The following is a 23,721-nucleotide window of genomic DNA, read 5'->3' as shown; positions in this document are numbered from 1 at the left end:
CGGTGAGAACCATCGACCTTCGGCAGGAAAGCTCTTAACCCTCGACTATTGAATATTATATAATGAAAAGTACATGAAAAGAATATACAATACAATTAATTTAGTAAGCTCGATTGGGTGTATCTAATTTACATCAAGATATTTTTGTCAATGAAGAATATTTTCAATAATCTTTCAGAGATTTGATCATTATATGTTATTGAAAAGCATGAAACATGAAGGATATCCAATTTCATTTAACGACATCTTGGTGTAAGTACATAAAAAGCACTTGTAATGATACAAATTTCTAAACTCGTTTGCGTATTTGCTTCCAAGTTCACAGGAAAATAAATGGCATGAAAGTGAAATTGCTTGATTTTTCGTTATTTTTTAGACATGAAGTATTCACAAATGAAAAAAAAGTTTAGAATAATTAATTCATAATCGTCTCTCCAGAAAGGATGATGTAGATAAACATATCGTGGTTTTCAAAACGACCGTGCTACAAAATGATGTAAGAAATAGAATTTAGAATTTACCATCAACAAAATGCTTTTATTGATATAGTCAACACTTATTTGTTTTGTCACTTGACTAATCTGTAGACAGTCCCAAAGGAAATATCAGTGCTGTTCTTCTTGTTGACTACTTACTTCATAGTTGGACTATTACAGACGAATGAAAGATGTTACCGTTATACTAACATATCACCAAATCTATTCATTTTGTAAATGTAATTTTAAAATAACTAAATAATTCAAAGTTTGGTGACTATCTAAATATAAATAACACTAAATTTGACATAAATAATGAGACCGATACAGCTAGGTATGTTTTATACATTGACGAACACATGACCTCTGGCAATGAGTGTGTAGATATAAACTTTTTGAAAACAAAGGTGACTTCAAAATTTTCATCTTTAACTATCCACTTTCAGCAACACATTTATATAGAATTTTTGATAATGCATAAAACAAAAACAAAAAAAAACCACAGGAATTATCAAAACTAATGGACAACAAAACAGACTACAGCAACCACAAAATTCGACTCCTCTGAAAAATAACAGACGCAAACAAAGGCTAACAACAATGAAAAACACATTGTCCAGATAGACTGACATTATACAGGCACAAAATGTGGTGGGGTTAAACCAGTTTCACGTACGCACGTGACGAAACGTCCACTAACTGTGGCTTCCACAAAAACATCAAAGATACCAAGCTTATAATTTGCTACGCCAGACGCTCGAATCAAAACAGAGAGAAGGTCAAATCAAATACGAAATTGAAGAGTATTGAAAGCAAAAATTTCAGAAAAATAGTGCCAAAAACGACTTTAGCTACATTTGCATGCGTAAAAAAACCTTAGTGTTTCTAATAATTCAATATTATATCAACTGTAAATTCAAAAAAAATGAACGGATCGATAATGTTTTATGACAACACAAAAGTGCTGACTACTGGGCTGGTGATACCCTCGGAGACGAAACGCTCTCCAGCAGTGGCATCGACCCAGAGTTGTAAAAACTCTTTAAAGATACCACTCCTTAAAGTTTTATTGAATATATTTATATTATAGTATATGCATAAACTTTTTATGCGAAGCATGGCATAATGCAAAAAAAATATAAGGTGAAGAGTTATTAATGCAATAACGCTTTGAATATGCTATATTAACGTAACAAGTGAGATACAGCTAATACTATAACGTTTCATGCACACAAAAAAAGAAGAGGAAAAGTAATTTTGTCTGGGTTTGGATATGCAAAATGAAGTAGTTTTTATTACATTTTGTTGCTTCAAACATGTTTGAATTCATCTAACACAATGTCTTATAATTATTTAATCAGCATGTCTCTATGACTGTATAATAAACACCAGAGACGCACAATTTAACATCACAAATGAAGTATTACGCTACAGAAGAATACAGATTGCTAAATGACGTCAACAGATCAAGTGTCATAAATTCACGTTTCAAGTGTAGCAGATAAGGTCTATTGATGTTGTATCAAAGACAGTAATAATAAAATCCATGTTTACTTTTATATGGCTTGAAGCTTTCCTTTATCCTCTTCCTTCCATCTCTGTCAATAAACAAGCAAACACTAATGCTCTGAGATTTAATATATTAAGATTAAAAACATTTTTTATTTTATCAAGATTCTTGTACAAAATTGCTTCATTTCGTTGTTTCCTTTGGAAAATTATTTCGTATCGGAAAACTTTGATTCCCTTCATCGAACTTAAATACGTTTTAAAACAATTTGAATTCTAGTACGTAAGGATTTTAAACCGACGATGATGTCTGAATGACCGAGTAGTTACGATTGAGCGTCTGTCTGTTCCTGTGTTTTAATTGGATTGCTATATTTAGTTTTAGTTGCTCACCATTGAATCGTTTGTGTGCCTTTTCCATGACTTTATATATTTATGTTTAAGTCCGGGAGTTTGTGCGATCTAACTAAAATAAGAATTCCAATTTCACATTATTAAAATCTGACTTCGGTTATAAAAGTTGGGATTTCAAAAAGATTAGATTGGGATTAGTGTATCAGTGATTTGACAGCGATGTTTGCCATGACGTCACCAAAACATCACGTGTCTATTTGGATGGCAACAGATTGTTAACATGTCGAAACTCTATATAAGAGAGTTACAATCAGTATTTCCGAACATCGCTATATGTTGTTCAGCATTTGAATAAAAGAAACACTTATCGAGAAAATAAAGGAATATAGTAAACTAGGATCCTTGAAATCTGTATATTTCCAACTAGGGCTTTCTCACGAAAAGGATGTTTTACAGGATAGAACCGTTTTATGTGACCTTTTAAAAACCATGGCTAGAAATTTTCACGTGAAAAAGAATGGGAAAAGGTATGAATCCTCCCTAAAAATGTTCTATGAAGTTAAACCATTGTGGTGACGTCAGCCTATTCATTTACCGTGGATTCTTTTTCTAGAATCAACGCTTTCTAAATCTGCCGCTGAAATTGACTCACCAAATTATATTCAATTGTTTCCTTTGTGTGCCTAATTTCATTAAGTTTGAATGGGCTAATTTACTGATTTCTGTTCACTATTGGAATTAATTTAAAAACTTACCTTTAATTTTTGTAATTTTTATATGCCTTCACTGGGAATCGAACCCTTCCTTGAAATCTGTTATGTGTGACTGACATCAACACATCGACGAAACCTCTCGGCTACCAATGGGTTACACTATAGAAGTCTATTTTATATATTTAAATAACATATAATATACATCGGTTCATCGGACACACAGGGCTTGTACCTTTATATAGACACAATATGCAGTCGTATAGTATGAGTTGATAGCCGCGAGGTTAGCATGGTTAAAATCAATGAGTTAAAGATAGGGATTTGTCGGTTTAGGTTCGAATCCCTGTATTCTCTCTGTTGTTCCAATTCTTAAGTTATCCTGTTTTTTTTCTAATTTTGCATGTTATAGTGGATATTTTTGTAATAATAGCGAGTTTTACCGGGTTTTCTTTATTATATTGGCTATTTCACATGTTTGAAACAAAAATGATTACATTCTATTTGTCAATTTTTGTTTTATAAATATAGTATGATTTCATCTGTTTTACTCCATAATTTTACAAAGGTTTGTTCGCAAATGCCTATGCGAGAAAATCGTGATGTGCCTAGAGTGTTAGAAAAATTTCGATAACATACTTATTATATATACTTTATATATGCTTTTTGGTCGGATTGTTGTCTCTTTGACACGTTCCCCATTTCCATTTTCAATTCTAATAGAAATAATTTCGAATATGTCTTATTTTGTATAAGCAGATAATATTCACATGCCTGGTAATATAAATATCTTTAAAGGTAGAAGTGTTATATTTGTATTTTGTTAACCAATTAATTGTGATCTGAGATTAATCAATGCATCGTTGGACACGATAACATGGTTATTTAAACTCACTTACAATACCTTCTAATTAAGAAAAGGCTTTAATTTTGAAAAGAAATTAACACAATAGTTTAAGTTATAGATACAATGGATAAGCGTAGATTCATGAAAAACAAACCATTCGCCCTCCGGGCTCATGGTTTCTTTTTCAAGAATCCACGCTTATCCATTGTATCTATATAACTGATCATATTTTGGGGTGGACCAAGACTAGTAAATTTCATTGCTTTGAACCTTGAAGGACCAGATGTACACAGTGTTTACAGATGGAGGAAGCAGGAACTGACGCGCTTAGATGATGGCATTCAAAAATTTTTTAGAATACTTGGTGAAATCTATTTTGAAATTATGAAACGTGAAAATGTGCCTCAGATTCCAGTGTTAGTTGCGGAAGACAAAACAGCCATTGTTGGTGAAATTCGTTATTATCAAGATTCCGATAGCTTACGTTTTTGGTGTAAATGGACATTAACATAAATGTTTAGATTCTTTCTTAGTTCAAGTAGGTACTGGTATAGATAGTTATAATGAAATAATGAATGCATTTCAGAATTACAAAACAGGCACATACGCAAGAGCAATGAATATTAATCCACTTCACCCGAAAGTACCAAAACTTTTAATTCTGGTTATGCCAACATGTTATAAATTTGATACAGACTTTGTCTACCACCAGTGGCAAAAAAGTGCAACTATTTATGATGAACACCTAAAGAATATTATTGGGCCACCGATAGGTTTTGGTTCGGAGGGGGATATCAGACGGAGGAAAATAATGCTGCAACTGATGACCAGCACAGAAGGTGAGCGATACAGACCCAATACCAGCAGAACTTGGATTTGTTTATACTGCTTTTGTTGAAAGACCAGCGAATAAATATATCATAAGAAATACTGCTGATCAGGACTTTATCCACAATCACAAGAAGCTGATTAATCCACTCGACCACGAATCTCGGGTTCTAATGATGAATGATTTTATGATTCACTTAAACCATTTACAATTGGTGTACGATGAGTTCACACCAGCAGAACATGGATTGTCACATGATAATATCAGAAGACGAGACCTACAAAATTGGCGATCCGCTCAGAAATTAACTTTTATTCAAGTACAGAACTGCTTAGAAGCATTAATGAATGGACGACAAGACGATGAAATCCCTAGACCATACCTAAAGGGAACTCTAGTTTATTTAAAAATCATTTGGTACTACGTAGAGATATTTTGTAGTAAAGTTCGATCATAAGAAGAGAGAATTAAGTATGCCGCAATTGTGACACATTTTTTTGGCAATACGGCACAATTTTATTTGTGAGAATAATCAGCAAACTACAAAAATTAACTTTATAACAAGAGAAAGTTACAAGGACGTACTACTGTCATGTCATTTTGCTGTTTTGTTGATTTGTTTTATGAGGGACAATTTTCCTACAGTAGAATGTAGACTTGATTTGAGTGGAACAGATGTTGTGGAGGACTTCTGGAGTAAGAATGGCCAATGGATAGGCAATAGACACAATTACAGAGAGAGAACAGAGAAATATATCGCATATGATCCGGTTGGAGAAAATAAGGATCAACCCAAATGCACCTGAATTTGCAAAAGCTCATCCGAAACAGGAAAATATATGGAATCGTCAATATGTTGGCCAACCACGCATTGATTTGACCGCATATCCCCTTGTAGGAGCTGAAGTTTTATCGTAGAAAACTGGTATACGTGAGGCAAGGAGATTGGCAAGATCAGTAGTAATGGGTCCTCCCCGTGTCGGCAACGACGACAATGGCAATGATGATCCTGACGATGGTGGCGGAAGTGATTATGACGATGATGAAAATGGACCAGATTGTTTTTTTTTTAGACATTTTCACTATAGGACAAACGTAATAAATGTGATGACCGATGAAATAAGTGACGACTCAGAGAAATGTATATCATCTAGCGGTGGTGATTGTAGAAAAGATGATGATTTTGATGGTGCTCATTTCAGCAGTGGAAACGCCCCTAATATGGAGATCATAGTTAATGATAGTTCAGGTTTGTACTTAATTTTAGAGTATGCTTTTTGACCGTTTTGAATACTTATGAAAGGTACTAAGCTTATATTTTTTTCTTCACGAGACGCGGGTTTTATCTATATTATAGCTCATCAGTGACGCTCGAATCAAAAGATACAAGGCAAAGTAAAAAGTTGAAGAGCATTAAGGACACAAAACCATACAATTATAAACTAATCGTTTATGAGATTTTATATGGTTTGTCTAAATCAAATATGTATTTACCTGAAACATTAAAAGAATGGTTATTGCATAATGTAAAATGAGACATTAGATAACAACAAACGCTGCATTGACCGAAATATTTATACAAACACCACAACAAAGACTAAAGGTTGCATAACACGAACCCAAATGAAATATGGGGATAGAATTAAATTATACCTTTAAAATATAATAATGCATGTTGATCTTATTTAATGTTTAATCTTTTATTATTTTAGATGATGTGTTTGACATGAGACCTATATTTAATGATGTATTGGAAGAAAATGAGACCATAACTCCGAAGACCAACCCTAAGGTCGATGTGCCAGTTGGAGGTGTAATATATAAATCAACATTAGTTTCAATGCTCAATGAAGATCCTTTGCTCTCCCATGATAGGTATGCATTGTGAAAAAAATTTAAGACATGTTCGAGGCACCTGTTTATAAAGGTGTTTGTTGTTGTTTTGTTAAATTTGTTTTGGTCATTGCGTTGTTAGAATCTCAATCGATAAACGGTGTTAACTTTCCATGTAATACTCGACTTTGTGCTTGAAAAGTTTTGTGTCTCATGTAAAATAACTCGTATATCGATATATCCTTCCTTCCTTTTTATAACGTCCAACTTGATTTAAACAACACGCTGAACTGCTGTTCTTCAGAATAGCTGAAAACAAATTGTGCAGGCACGGTGTCTACTCTTGATTTGCATTTGAGCACACAAAAAAAAACCTTTGATTTTACTAGAAATAAATCTTTGAATTAATACAAAGCTAACGAAATTCATGTCCATACCTATACTGTTATAATTATCATTTAACATTTTTCTGGTTTTGTTTGTTAACGTTATTCCATTCTTTTATTAAATTTATTTATTTTCATTAACTGAAACCGAAGAACGTATTGTACAGCTATTTTGTGACTATGCTGTCCTAGACAAACCGAATCAATCATATAAAATTGGTCAGGTTGTTCGTATAACAAACCAGGGAAAGAACAGTAGTATTTACTACAAACGTCCTGTTCCATATGATCACGAAAACAAGAAAAACATTATTGTAACTTTTCAAATTTATGAAAAAATATTAAACGAAACACACGTTTACAGACCAGTTTATTCAACACTTAGACTACCCTTTGATGACATAATTACTCATATCAATGTTACATTTAATGGCGAAGGTAATCTCCAGTTGTGCCAAAATTAACATAATGAAATTATGCGACTCATATCACGGAATATTTCTCATACTAAGAAAAGGAGGACTCCCGATGAAGATAGTCTCATTGTTAACACCAATGATCATGATGATCATGATGAAATTAGAACAGTAGTGAGACCATCTCCGTCAGAAGATGGTATCAGAAGATCACAACGTGTAAGAACTGTTAAATGGTTTCTATAATTTTAAACAGGCTGAACTTGATCTATGAATAATTTTTTCATTGATATTTTCCAGTTTATAAATTTGTTTATACATTTGTCTTTTTTGAAATCGAGTTAAAAACAACAGAAATTGACACAAGTATGTTTTTTGCTTACATTAATGAATTGTTGGTGACAGGGTATATATTTCTGAACTAGTCTAGAACATATAGGTCTCTGTCTAGAACAAGGTATACATTTCCGGAGCGTGTCTAGAACAGGGTATACATTTTAAGCATGTCTAGAACAGGGTATACATTTTCTGAGCGTGTCTAGAACAGGGTATGTTTTCAAATATTTCTGTTTAGAACAGGGTATGTTTTTCAATGTTTTCTGGTTTGAACAGGGTATGATTTGGCAAGTGCTGTCGGCACAGTTATACCCGAAAGGATAGTCAGTAACCCCCACGGGGTCTGGATTACATTAATCATACATTGACCTTTGACCTTCTTGGAAAGTTATTGAAGTTTATTATAATTTAAATATTTTGTAATGTTAACGACAGTTACAAATAAAAAATCTTCCAAATTGCCAAATTTACTACATCCTCATAACAATATTTGAGACATAATTAATATCCTTAAATGTTGATATTTGAATTCTAATAAAATTGTGACGTTTTTCAAACGTTTTGAGTACACAACCGTGGTAAAATATGAATGTATTGTATGTCAGCTGATCGGCAACAGCAGGATTTGTTTGGGCTGTTCCCATCATGCTCCAACACCGTATGTTTTTTTTATCAATGAGTTACCAGAGGTCAATCGGTGTAAATGACTTCATTGAAGTCGGAAAATAATAAGCATTCTAAGGCAAAATACACGAATGTCAAACTGAAAGTCATCAAAACACTGAAACATAAACAGACGATGATAAAAATTTGTTGAAAGCCAATTTTCTTAAAATAAAGTAAGATAATCATTTAACTTCGTCCAAAGTATGTTATTTCAAATCGTTTAAGCATGTCACTAATTCTGTTTTCTTTGTCTTTTACGTCAATATTAGTAGAATGATTAATTACGGGAGCAGCAAATATTTGCCTTCACCTAGAGCGCTTCGATACAAAAGAATTGCCGTATTTGTCCTATTAGAAAAGAAATAATTCATGGGGCTTGAATTTATACTGATTTTATCATGGGTTTGCCCTTTATGCCGATATTTTACCCCTCACTATTTTTTGTGGTAAAATATTTAACATAAAGGGCCAATCCGTGGTAAAATCAGTATAAATTCAAGCTCCCATGATTTTTTTCTTAAATATACAAAAATGTATCAGCGGTTTTGTCTTTATTCTTGAAAACTATAACAAATATACAGAAACTGTAAACAGCAAAGATTTACATCAGAAATAAAAGTTCTACAAGAATACCAACATGACTGCAACAATTTCTCCGCTTTTTATAGGAGTTATTATTTATGACAAATTTTAGCATTCTGATTCTGAACTTTTATGGCATAATTTAGATTTTAACAGCAAAACACATGTATACAAATTTTTAGAAAATTTGGTTTATTAATTCGGGACCTGATTTTTATATTACTATCAATTATATTGTTTTTAATAGATGAACGATTCAGACTCTTTGAAGTTTCTAATTTAAATCGCTATTTATCAGTACCGAACTTTCAACAGTCGCTCTGTTTTGAGCTTTTGTTTTGGGACTTTCCGTTTTGAAAGTTCCTTCGGTATTTTTGTTATTTTACTTTTTTTTTGTCATTGTGGAAGACAGTAGAAAAAACCCATTAAGACCGCAATGAAACTAAAAATATCTTTAACGTACTCTGTATTAACTTGACTGTACCATAATATTAATTACTATTATACTCATTCAACAAGCCGTTACATCCATATCAATTATGAGGTGCTTGCTTGCAGTAAGGGTAAAATTGAAATTAAAATTCCAATTAATATTGCAAAATTATAAAAATTGAAATGACGGTAAAACATGGTCAACTACAATCCTGTTGAATAAGGAAGTTGTAAAACAAAATGTATCATTGCCATTATGTAATAATAGGCCATAAACATTAAATCATCCATAAGTCCCACAAAATTACAGGATTTCAAACTACTGCTTTGACGTTTGCATATTTTTTAAACGTTGTTTCTGTTTCTAGAATCAATGATTTTTAAATTCATCACAGAAATGAAGCCATTAAATTATATTCATTTGGTCCCATAGTGTGTTTGAATTGACTAATTTCCTGATTTCTGTTCACTAATGGATTAAAAAATACTTACCTTTTGCATTTTTTTTTTTGTCGCCGTAACTGGGATTCGAATTTTTGATTTGATGCCTATTATGTGTGACATCGACGAAACCTTACGGCTACCAATTGCTACCAAAGCAGGCCGGGCTGGTAGCGGCGTGGTTAAGACGAATCTTACAGTTAACGTTGGAAGTGAAATATGTATAGGTTTACCTTCGATTCTCCGTTTCCATGTATAATTTTTGTTTTTTCATTAAAATCGATCTGATGAGTAATGCTGATTCCTATTTATTTTTTCATTTCGGTTTTATGCTGTACTATTAAACCACTGTCCCTGGATAGGAGGGGGCTGGGTCTAAGTCAGGAGCCTATTATTCATTGATTGTCGTTGGTTTTTGTCTGCCATACTTATTTCAGTTTATTGTTTTAGCATAAATCAGGTCATTGGTTTTCTTTTTTTTTCAATTGTTTCACGTTTTGGCATTTCGGGGCCTCTTATAGCTTTCTATACGGCATGGTTTTACACATTGTTGAAGGCCGTAAAGTGACATGATGTAGCTGTTTAAATATTCATCGTTTGGTCTCCTATTGATCTTTGCTTATAAAAATATTTAAATAAAAAAAAAACCAAAAAATCAGATAATATTGACAGTGGTGCCCAAGCTCATGATATACAGACAATTTCATCAATCAAATAACAATTAAATGTGAATACACATTTGATATATAATACTTAGCTATCGTTTTCAAATATATTTAATGAATTGTATACTTTTGTACAAAATAATGTTTCTTTACCCTCTTTAGCAAATTCTTGTGCCTCCGTTTTTGTAAATCCATAAGCCCAATACATGCATTCCAAATAGCGTAGGCTGGATGGTCCTGCAGAATCATTTAAAAGTATCTCTCTACACTCATCCGTCCAGTCATTTTCTGTAATTAGTGATTCCTGTAAAGATATAATACATAATATAGAGCGTTACCTTTGAACGTAAGTATTGCCCTTTATAATTGTTTGAAAGTACAAAAAATATTAGTATACAATAGCCTGTTCAAAAATAAAACTGATCTTTAACACATGACGTGTTATGGACTTTCCGATACAATATAATCTTACAATATATATTTTTCAATTAATTTATTTGCGGTGTAATGTCATATTTTTACTTGGTTACATTCTTGTTTTTTCTACGTTATTTTCATAACTAAGGCAACAGTTTGGACGTTCACATTTCTACACTGTAGGTGTCATTATTCGGTGTCAAGATATATTGAAAAGGTCTATTATAGCCTATAATGCAAATTGTTCCTTATAAACCATATAGTACATGTTTTTAAACCCTTGTATGATTTGCATGACCAAAAATCAGATGAATCTATATAGGTTGCACTTTGTAAATACAGCTGTTTCACAAACCACGCCTCTTTTTGGGAGAAATTTAATGTTAATAGATGTTTTGTTTTTTTTTACCTTCTGGTTTCCAAATATGGTCTCTATGAGACACAATTCTAGAATGTTACCAGTATAAATACACATGGATAGCTATCAAATTAAATTCTGAGGAAGACCAAAATTGAAGGGAGGAGTAGTACACAGTTTTAGTATAAGTTTAAACTCTTAGAAGTTGGAGGCCTATAAATGTTGAAAATATGCCGCACAGCCCTATTTTTTGAACTTTGAAAAAAATAGTAGTACATATAAACTTTCAAGTCTAGGATATAATTTTTTTACGAAACTTCATAGTAAAAGGGGCACAGTTTTAGCCGTAAAAGGAGTTCCTATAGGAAATTGCATTATCTAAATTTACAGAAGTGTAACCTTTAGTGTATGAAGTGCATGTTCGTTTCGGTTTCATAGATAAAATATCTCAATATGGTTCAACAGGATATTCCGTGGTGATTAGCAGTATTGTTTTCCATTCGTTCCGTTGGTTTATATAGTCTAAGTTAAACGTTTAATTTTGTCAGGTTATATGGAATTCCCCTTTTTGAACTTAGGGGTCGGGAATTTTGTTTATAATTTTTCATACTGTTATATCAGGATAAACTAAGGACAAACATTTTCGAGTTTTCACACCAAGGACAGTTACATCACCAAGTGCTAGGTTTTTCAGCACCCAATCCTTTATCATACAGAAACAAATAATACTATTTAAACAGGACAGGGATTTTATGTAGAAATTCCTTCAATCAAAATACTACCCTTGTCAGGTGGACAAAGCGAGGTAACCAATGTACTGTGGATTCTAACTTGATTATACTAGTAATATAAAAATATAATTTATGATTATGATGATGTATATGATACATCATCATAATCACAAATGTCCACGCAAAATTCATTATAAAATATAACAAAAATTCTGAACCGAAAGGTAAATTCATGAAGAGAGAAGTCCATAAAAACTGACAAAATCAAACGTTAGACTTTATCAACTAATAGAACGAATGGAACTTAGCTGTAATATTGCTGATTTGGTACAGACATAATACCAAGAAATGGTGGTTTAACCTGGTTTTATAGCTATCTAGTCTTCCCACATGTATGACAGGTGATTATAGTTCTGATATATTGAGCTACCCACACAGATATAATAGGTTAAATTGACAATAATTGGAAATAAGCTCAAGGCTGGCGCCTGTTAAAACGTTTAAACCCGCTGCATTTGTATGCACCTGTCCTAAGTCAGGAGTCTGTTGTTCAGTGGTTGGCGTTTGTTAATGTGGTTCATTAGTGTTTCTCGTTTCTCGTTTTTTATATAGATTAGACCGTTGGTTTTTCCTGTTTGCATTGTTTTATACTAGTCATTTTGGGGCCCTTTAAAGCTTACTGTTCTTGTGAGCCAAGGCTACGTGTTGAAGACCGTACTTTGATCTATAATTGTTTACTTTTTACACATTGTGACTTGGATGGAGAGTTGTCTCATTGGTACTCATACCACATCTTCCTTATTTATATCATCTCAGATACCAGGATTAAAATATCTAAATCCAGCAGCCAAAACTGTGTGAACAAACATTACAGACATACACCACAGCTGACTAAAAAATTCAAACAACATACAAATAAATCTAACAAAGACGCCAACATAAAAGTTGTTGTAATGAATAGTAAATTTGACAAAAACGCCAACAAGAAAGTTTTTGTAGTTGATAGTACATACTGTATATAGTATAAACTTTGTTGGTAAAGTAAAAATTATGTAAAATATAAATACAAGGATAAATAAACGAAAAAAACACATTAAAAATCTCTTGTGTCCGAATAAAATGCACCTGTTCAGTATATTAGGGATATTATTAGCTCCGAAAGGCATCTGGCTATTTCAATCACTTGGCGTTTGTCCAAGTTGTCGTCAGTAATCTAGTGAACGTTTCATATTTTCTTCATCTTCTCTAAAATCACTTAGGACATTATACCCAAATAAGTCAGGTATGTTATTTTGAAGCCCATCTACATATGACATTTATCTCTGACTTTAATTGGATGACAAACAAGGATCGAAGAGACAATTATTTACTCTGATCGGCTAATTTACAAAAAAACCCTTTCCTCTGAAACCAGAAATCTAAATATTTCCAACACCTTCATTTTAACATCTAACATAAAGAAGCCATTATTTAGCAAATATGCCAACCTCTATTTTTTCTGACATAAACGTATGGGAGGGTTGAGCGCTCATAAACATGTTAAAATTTCTTTTCATATACCTTTACACAGAAAGAAGCATGTAATTCGGTGAATGTGTCAGGCAATGGGTTAAACGCAAAAAAAATGAAGATACTCTGTCCGAATGTGTAACGAGGTCGCTTATATAAATTAGAATTAAAAAAACTGAATCGGTCTACGAATACATATGCTTCATAGATCTTTAAAGATCCAGATTTTGCTAAGCACCTGTCGTACCTCCTGACCAAATGTTATTGTCCCTGCAAAAATGAACCCCAAAAACATTCGTTTTTGTCTGAAAATCGTATTACATAACCTATGTGATAAACAAATTAGACATTAACAATTCACTTGAAAACTCATCATATACGACACTTACCAAAGGGGAAATCCCGAATAACAATAGGGCTTTTCTATGTTCCTTTGGAATTTCAACCAAAGATGAAGAACTGGATCTTCCTTCAATGAATTTGATACATGAATAACATTAGTGTCCTAATACACAATGTTATATTGCTGGGTCTTCCAAGTAGTTCACGAAACTTTTTTCTAAACTATAAACATGAATTTAGATATATATTAAAGGGTTCAGAGTTATTGTCATACTACGTATATTTATGTACTCTAAGGGCGGTATGAATCAGATGTAGATACTTAAAAAATCTAAAGAGTGCATACAATATAAGTCTCGTTTCTCTTGCAATAGTATAAAACATTTGACTATTCTACTTGTCAAACTTAAAGACCTATTGGGAAATTGGTCTTTCTTTATTTCATAAAAAAATAATGGCCAACGTTTCTTGTTTTAGAGAGAGACAAATCTTACTTTGTAACCCATCAACCAAACAATCGACATTCTCATGAGAACCATCTGTGCTCCTATTCTTGTCCACTTATTCCTTTATTTATATGAGGCAGATGTCATACGAGAGCTTCTAAGGAAGAATGAAAAGAATCTAGCATTATCCTTTATATAGATAATGTCTCCTCACCATATGATTCAAACTTTTGTGAACAAGAGGAAAGCATCTACCCCATTGAACTTGAAGTAAAGGACACACCATACTTCCCACTGCTGCTGACAAGAAAGCTATTAAAACAAGGTTTCCAAGTAATGAAGTTAAAGTCATTCCTTCGGAAATTTTAGTGACGCAATCACAATATGGTTGACCGTAAAGGAACATGTGTTTAACAGATGGCGTCGGATATGTTCCAATAGTTGGAACCACAATCTCGTCTTCTTCTTCGGCTCTGACCTACTGTATTATACTTATCACCATTTAGTACATGAACCACAACACAAGACAGGTGCAACAAATGGAGCAGGATCTGCTTAGCCTCCCGGAGCACCAAGGAACATCCCCTGATTTTGATGGGGGTCGTATTGCCCAGTCTTTAGTTTTCTGTGTTGAGACTATTGATTGCTTGTCTTTTGGTCGTTTATCGTTTATTTGCCATGACATCGTCAGTTCGTTTTCGATTTATGAGTTTAAATATCTCTTTGGTATCATTCGCCTCACTTAAAGAAATAAGCAAATTAAGAAATTGTCATATGGTTCATTGTTTAGGGTCTAAAATAAATGTCCCTTCGGTATTCTTCGCCTCTCTTATAGTTTAAGTATATTAGTGTCATTTGATTGCAATACCATAATTATAAAAACATATCTAATATGTAATTGACCGATTGAACAATATTCAATTGAAATTTTGTCAAGATTAAGAAATGCAATATAGATTTAAACAAGACAATTCTGCTCTTTGGTCGGGTTGTTATCTCTTTGACACATACCCCGTTTCAATTTTCAATTTTAATAATACGAGTGTACTAACGTAGACTTTTTAAGCTCACCTTTATTTGTAAAAAAAAAAACATTGTCAATATATATTGGAAGCATTAAGTTTCTATAAGCTGCAAATGCTTTCTCGATTGACGATAGTACAACTGACATGGAGACCATATAAATAAATCTATTGAAGATGCTCGGACAAGTTTTGTAACTACTCATCCATATGTGTCCTATATCAAATTATGCAAGACTGAATATTACAGTTATAAAAAAGATATTATTCCAAAAAAGCACTGAACTCAATGATAAAGGTACTTCAGACAACATGAAATTAGGTAAATACAAAGTTGTACAAATAAGCAATATCGTTATTCTAAGTGTGTCAACAGTGAACGCATGTTGCTCTTAAGAATCTGATCGGTCTTTTGATTCTATGCCAAATATTATAAATGGCTAAAATGTGTAACTCAACCTTATTAACAGCCTAATCGATTCTATAGTTTTTAGGGAAATTAACAGGCCATTTAATCGATTTTTCATCGCAGTTTAAAATTTATCAAAAGTAAAAATGACTTCTAACAATGGTTAGAATGCCCTATTTATCAGCTGATTTTAACCAAATGAAGATCATAAATGTATCATTCAACTAGAGTTTGATACTTCACCTGATCTTTATAATTCGTTTTTAATTAGTAACAGCGGTGGTTACATTTGAAAGTGGTTGGGATAATTAACCTCCATCTGAAAACGTACCATATATACATTTACACACAACGTGTGACATATGGCCATACAAAATAATTTAAAAAGGTTTTTGAACAATCGATCCTGAACTGAATTTTGCAGATAATTTATTGCACTCACGTCGTTATATCCTTCTTGAAGCAATAACAATCTTTGGTGGTGCCATGAGACGTTAAATTTTGAGTGAACCCTGAAGTGATAAGAGTATTGGTTTCAACTGGCCTTAAGCTCTTGGGTTCAGATGAAAAATGTGAACAGGTATGTCGGTCCATAAACAGACGACGGACGTCAAGTTATGACAATAGCTCATAAAAGCTCACATTATATCTTTAGGACAATACAAAAACAGTACAATTTTATCTTTTTAGCAATTTCAAAGATGAAATAAAGCCCCTTGAACATTTGTGCACAGCCCAAATATAAACAAATTGCATATTCCTCATTGAATACAAATAAAGGTTTTAACACAAATCTAAATATGAAGTTTAAACCTCACAAGATAACAAAACAAAACTGACCTGACTTTCTTGTACGTTCCATATCAATAGACACAACGTTAGAAGCATGATGGAATGCATAGTCCGATTTAAAAAGAATATAGAAGATTGTACTTCAATTTAAGTACAGGTCTACTGAAACAATCTTACGATGACAAATGTTCTATTTTATGCAAGCTTCCCGACAGAATTATTGATTAGCATTTATATCGCTTTACTATATAAATTTACATTCCTTCAATATTTACAATATTTAATTATTGATAAGGTAGTACATGTTTTTAGCCAAAACGTAACGGATATTTAATGTTAATTGAAGCGTCAAGGCTAGTCATATCTTAATATATGTACCTGAAGGTATGAGTACAAGACAACGAAAAAACAATGAATGCAATTATCTAGATATGCCGTTATTGTGCAATTCAGTAGGCAAGCATGACGAAAGAATTCTGGGGATACCAAAAACGAGACCTTACATTATATAGATAAATATAAAGAAATACCAATTAGACTCAGTTTATAGCTGATGACTCTTTTGGTTAGGATGTCCTTGTTTATATATAGAATATGACATTGGTTTATATGGAATATGACACTCGTTCCGTTGATTGATAACGTTTGTTTTTGTCAGTGTTTATGGATTTCACCCTTTTTGAATTTATCTTTGAGTTCGGTATTTTGTTATACTTTTTTAGACCTACGTACTTGTGTTATATCTTGCACAGAAATGAACAAAATTAGGACTTGTTATATGGTTCTATTTAAAACAAACTTCAGTTAACTTGTGTCATTTGGTTACAATACCATCTATGCAAAATCAAAAACGTATTTCATTCGTCGATTAAACAGTTGATATCAAGAATTAGAAATTTTATTTAAATTTCAGTAATCTAACAACGCAAGTGCAGCAAAATAGACATTTTAGCACACCCTTTGTTTTCAAAAAGACATTGTGTACATGCATTAGAGACATTGAGTTTAGATAAGTTGCAAATTATGTAAAGAGAGACGATATAAAACTGATATGATACATATAAATCAACAAATTATAGAGTTAAAACCGTGGAACTTGTTCCGACTAGTTCTGTCACTATTCATCCACACTCGTCCTTTTCCAAATGATGTAAGAACAAATATTACATGTCCAGTTATATAAAAAAAATCATCCATCCAACAAAAAACTGAACTCACTTATATCAGTACTTCATACGAAATTAAAAAAAAAATTGTGTGGAAACAAATAGTACATCAAAGAAATTAAGTAAATCTAAAGAATCTCATTTTCCGTTTGAATTTAAATATTCGCAATGGCTACAATTCCGAGTTTAACCCTATTAGAAGTCTTGTTGATCTATAGTTTGAAGCAATTAGCAGGCCAAGTAAAGGACTTATTGCGATTTTCGTCGCAGTTTTAAAATAATTGAAATTAAAGGTCTACCAATATTTGTAATGCTCTGTGTTTCAGCTGATTTGACCAAAATGAAGATTCTAAATGTATCATTTAATTACAGTTTGATAGAAATACTTCACATAGTTTTCGGATATCATTTATTATACTTTTAAATCAAATACATTGGAAGTCATGTTTGAAGTTGGTTCTAACATTCATATTTTATACAAATGTTGAATTAATATTTAAGACATGGATGCTGTTATATATTGTATTGTTAAATTAGTGAACTAGAGAAGACTCCATAAGTCGGCTTGACCTGTGTCTAATACAATTTGTGTTTATGAAAATATAATAAGTTTAAACTGAAAACTGAGATGGATAGATCTACGTCAACTTGGGCTCTGGTGGATTGTTGTCTCATTGGCAATCATGCCACATCTCTTTATTTTATATTAACCTAAATTCTGAATAAGAATAATAATTGTATTGTCATTTTTGTTCATTTTAATCACATTTGCGGTAATTTTAAAAGGTAACTGGCGTCACCAACAGTTTCCTTAAATGAAGAGCATGAAAACCTTATTTAACAAAAGTGCATTGGTAGTATTCTTTGACCTAATTTTTATACGACCGCAAAAAAAAATTGGGGTCGTATAATGCTATCACGTCGTCGTCTTCGTCGTCGTCGTCGTCTTCCAAATACATTTGCTTTCCGGACAATAACTTTAATTTATGTGTATGGATCTCTATGAAATTTAATCAAAAGGTAAAATACCACAAAAGGATGGTTGGGATTGTTTTCGGGGTGATGGTAACAACCGTTTGGGAATAAGGGGCCCAAAGGGGGCCCAAAACAAGCATTGTACTATTGTCAGGACAATAACTTGTGTATAAGTATTGTGATTGCTCTGAAATTGTACCACAAGGTTTAATACTACAAGTAGAAGGTTGGAATTCAAATTTTTTAAGGGGGGTCAATTTTTTTCATCAAGGTTTAAGAAATTGTCAATTTTCCAAAGAAAAATTGGGGGTCACAATTTATTTTGCTTATTCTTTGTATATAGTTTGAAAACAGATTTTCTAAGTATTGCGCAACAGCACAGTGTATTGCACAAAAGCAAGAAATCTTCAATTGAATATAAATTCAAATCATATAACCAATTTCAAGTTCTTTGACTACATTTATTCTGTGTCAGAAACCTATAATGTGTCAAATATTTAATTACAATCCAAATTCAGACCTGTATTAAGCTTGAATATTGTGTCAATTTTTGCCTCAACTGTTCAGGGTTGGACCTCTGCGGTCGTATCCAACTACGCTAGGCGAAGCAGTTTATTCATATTCATTTTATTCAGATTCGTCTAAATGTAGTATTTTTAGTAAATCGTGTTGCCATGTTTGAAGGCAGTTGATGTCACAAGTGATACGCACATTATTACTTAGCTTGGTAGCCAGATTCTTCAAATACTTTAGTTTTTTTCCCCTTAATTTTCTATTCTTATATTCTCCGTTGATAAGTCAACAAATTAGTAAGAATCTAAGGCACCTACCCTTCAAGTAAAGACGAACTTATGTTGGTCAGGCATTGTTTTACATTTCCTTTAGCATCAAAATATTTAAACATCCTTGGCTTTCAAATTTTAGAATGTGTGTACTGATGAAGGTATAACCAGATAAGTGCTTTAACCGCACCAAAAATGTGAAGTGAATGCTAAACTTGAAAACATTTGGTCATAGAAGACATCATAAGTGTGTCATGTTTTACAGTTTGATAGCAATTTATCCATAAATGAATTTTTCCGATTTTTTATCATTGCATGTAAAAGTTTGTCAAAAATACCCTTAATACCCTCTTTGAAGTAATAACGGTCATTTTGGTTTGAAGTCTCCAAAGAATATGCCCTTTAAGTAAACCCCAAATGATGATAAGGAGCAAGTTTGGTTTCAACTAGCAATGGGGTTTAAGTGGAAGATTTTGAAAAAGCTACGACAGTAAACGGACAGGCCATGGACGTCACTGATGACAATAGCTTATCCATTTATCAATTATCCCTTTATAACAAATGATTATATCTTACTTTGAGTACACTAGGTATATACCAATCTCTTGATTTTAAAAGATTGATAGCATTTTACCTTTCTTCCATTTTAGAGATGAAATGTCATATCTCCTTTGTTCATCACAGTCCCCCCCTCCAATAAAAAAAACCAAAGAAGACCCTCATAGATAGTTTTTGGTCATTTTGTCGATGAATTGCAGTCTCACTGGCATTCAACTATTTTTTTTATTATATCAAAACAATGTAACATAACTTTCAGGTACTCCATATAAGATCTTCATAATGGTTTTCGAACAAAAACAAATTTTTAAGTTTACACCTTATAAGAAAGAAAAAAACTTACCTGACTTTCTTGTACGTTCCATATAAACAGGCATAATGTTAAAAGCATGACGAAATGCATGGTTCCCCGTAAAAGTATGTTTATGATACAATAGAAAGTTCGTGGAAGATTCGATTTATGTGGATTTAAGGTCTCTTGATACAATTTTACAGTGCCTACTGTCGTATGTTATGCAAGCATCCCGACAGAGTTATTGATTGAAATTGCTAATGCTTTCACAAATTGAATATCTTCAATATTTACAGATTAGGAACATGTATTTATCCATTACTTAACGGATATGTAACGTTTATATGGACAGTGTCTATTCATATTGCAATCATTTTTCTCTGGTCTGATTTTCAAATTGTTGGTTTTAAGTCTAGACAATACCATTTCTAAACTTAAAGCCAACAGTTTGAAAATCAGACCAGAGAAATGCTATAAAATAATGAAACTTAAATACTGAGTACTTGAAAACATAAATGACTACGGTCATTTAAAACTCAGGTATATGCAACAATTTTTTTTTTGCGATTTGTAACTTTACTGTCTACTCATTTTAGCTTCGTAAATCACATTAGAAACCTTTTGCAATTCGATTTGTAGCTGCATCCATTAAATGTTTACTTTAGATTCTTCTACTTAGTTCTCATCATTACAGATGGCAAGAAACTCGCTGTCAAGTATTGTGACAAGGTTTATGTTTATAGAGGAATAGAGAGTTACATGTATTAAATATTTCTTGGCTGACAAAAAAATCTGGAGGTCTTTGAATACCTACATATCTGTTAGGGTCAGCTGTGTCCATTGAAAGTTATAATTTCTGTACTATGTACAATGTATAATACACTACATTCTGATTATTATTCATTTTGCAAAGATTACGTACCTCGTATAAAATTTTAATTTGAAACGTAAACGCTCCCTGTGGTAAAATGGTATATTTTGATATGTTATGCTTTTAAACAACTGGCCAGTATTTTGACATTCAACTAGTCCGATTTCCGAAAAGTCTAACTTTACACCACATATTTACAATAAAGGAAAGACACTGGTCTATTTTAAATGATGTAAGGTTGGTATTCGTATCAGTTTATCTTTTGGTGACTTTCGACAACCAGTGTCAGTTGTCAAAATGAAAGGAAAATACACTACAAAATTGAAACTATATCAGAACCTTGAAGATAAATTAAGAAGCATGAACAGTTGTTCCGAAAAGGCAGTCCCTTATTCATAGGATGAATGACGATCTTGCAAAGGTAATACTCAGGTGTACGAGTCTAAACTGAAAAGTATCATTTATTATTGCTAAGGTAATGATTTGATCCAAGCATTATCATTTCAATTCATTACACAGAGCACTAATTTCAAAATAAAAAAAGAAATACTGAAGATATAAAAATTTCCAAACAAACGCTAGATTATTTCCGAAAAAAATAGGTCTGTCGGAAAAATGACATTCGGGAAACATTGTGAGAAACAAATGTTGTAAGGAAAGACATTGAGACAGTTTCGTTTTCCATTCGAGAAGCAAATCGCGGGTTCTTTTCAGGTTCAGAAAAAATGATTCAACCAATGCTTTTCATTGGTGTTTAATATTTTGTTGGAAGAAATCTGTTTCTCGAAGTCCGATGTTTTTCAATGTGAACATTTGTTAGTATCGCTTTATAAAATTCTTGCAGCTATCAAAGATTGCAAAATACAAAATTTGGTCTTTTTGGAACAATACAAAGCCTATCCTAATATATAAATAAAAATAAGGACATGTTGTATAATTGCAAATAAGACAGCTATGCACCAAATAAGTATCGCTATTCCATATGTTTGCTACTTCCCATAGAAAAATCAGTTTTCTAATTCCTGTTTACGAAACACTATAACCTACAAATTTTGTTGCGACAACCACAGGAGCAAATTGTCAGAATTAATTTTTAATTATTTTTTTATTAAATAACGACAACAACTTCTTTTTGTGTATTTTTTTCAAAATGCAAAAAATTACAGAGTCAACGAAAATCTTCAGGAAAACTGCTCAACAATGTAGACAAATTCAGCGTGTTCTGACTAAAATATAAAACATGTTATCAAATTTAGAATGCTGATATTGAAATTGTGTTTTGCCCTACCCAATTTTAAAAACTTGAAAAAAAAACCATTTTAAATGATTTTTCCAAGATCACATCTAAAGCATTTCTTAAACTCACTCAAAAATATGCAAAAAAATGTCAAACAAAAGATAAATTAATAAATATAAATCAATAAAAATACATACATTTATGAAAATGAATAGATAAAAATCAAAAATTAAAAATAAATTGAAGTTAACGAAAAGCCAAATTTTGAAAGTACATAGCTATTCTTTTCTAGACTTTCTATGACTATTTCTACAATATAACTTTGTAAACGTCTCTGTTATGTTACTTAACATACATAATAGTAAGATTAAAGTCCCTTTCATATGAATTTGTAAACACTGAAACGTGTATATACATTTTTGTACATGTAATAGCAACCATCATTCAATTCCAGTGATTATGTATATTATGCCAAGTATACCTCACAGTTACTTTGTTTTTATATGAGTTCCAATGAGACAACTATCTATCCAAGTCACAATGTGTAAAAAATAAACAATTATAGGTCAAAGTACGGCCTTCAACACGGAGCCTTTGTCTAGTCAGATTAGGATAGCATGCAACAACTGCTAGAACTCTAACTTTGTGTCTTTTGCGATTAGCTGAGTTGTGCATTTTTCAACTGATTTCTAAGGTTTGTTCTATTATTGTACTACACCACTGTCCCATCTTAGGAGCAGGATTGAGTGCTCACAATATTGTTTATCGCGACACTTTCTCGATGTGAACACCAAGTCATAGAGCCTGCAACCCCGAGGTTGTCATCCGCCATAACTGTACAAGGATTGAACAGTAAACAATTTTTAAGCAGCAAACAATACGTTGACACATATTTTTTTTGGGGGGGGGGGGGGGGGGGGGGGGGGGGCGGGAAGGGCGTTTATAAAGGCTATCTTCTCATATTTCATTTCATATTTCTATCATTTAGTTTTCTTTCTATTCACACAGTAGTCCCTGTTCTAGCCCTGTTAAGGATGTAATATGACATAGATCACCTTAGAAAAGACTTTAAACATTATTTTTGTAAAACATTGAAAATATTGCTTATAGAAAGTTGATTCATAAAGTAAAGAAAGGTATTTTTTAACTCTGATTCAACTAAATTAATGCAAATTTCATGGTCAATATGACAACTGAAAGAGCAAAGTATTTGGAAAATAGAACTATTTAAGCTGAAGCAGAATTACTTTTGTGTATTTCAGATTTTACATAATTTCGATCCCTTTTACAATTTAATGTTTAACATTGAAAAATATGAAATAATAAAAGAAT

The 23,721-nt window shown here is 32.3% G+C and overlaps 1 long non-coding RNA gene across 2 annotated transcripts; it reads right to left on the bottom strand.

The window, feature by feature from the left end:
• Positions 1 to 1,517: 1,517 nt before the first annotated feature.
• Positions 1,518 to 20,523, bottom strand: LOC127730516 (uncharacterized). Of its 2 annotated transcripts, none has more exons than XR_007995141.1 (3): positions 20,333 to 20,523; positions 10,636 to 10,786; positions 1,518 to 2,074 (listed from the first exon to the last, which is right to left on the bottom strand). It is a non-coding gene; the product is annotated as an uncharacterized LOC127730516 (long non-coding RNA). The 2 variants fall into 2 exon arrangements; XR_007995140.1 differs by lacking the exon at positions 20,333 to 20,523 and adding an exon at positions 16,557 to 16,738.
• Positions 20,524 to 23,721: the final 3,198 nt, after the last annotated feature.

This window comes from Mytilus californianus, unplaced genomic scaffold (assembly GCF_021869535.1).
Source record: "Mytilus californianus isolate M0D057914Y unplaced genomic scaffold, xbMytCali1.0.p SCAF_2, whole genome shotgun sequence".
Taxonomy (NCBI): Eukaryota; Metazoa; Mollusca; class Bivalvia; order Mytilida; family Mytilidae; genus Mytilus; species Mytilus californianus.
This window is presented reverse-complemented; position numbering and strand designations above follow the sequence as displayed.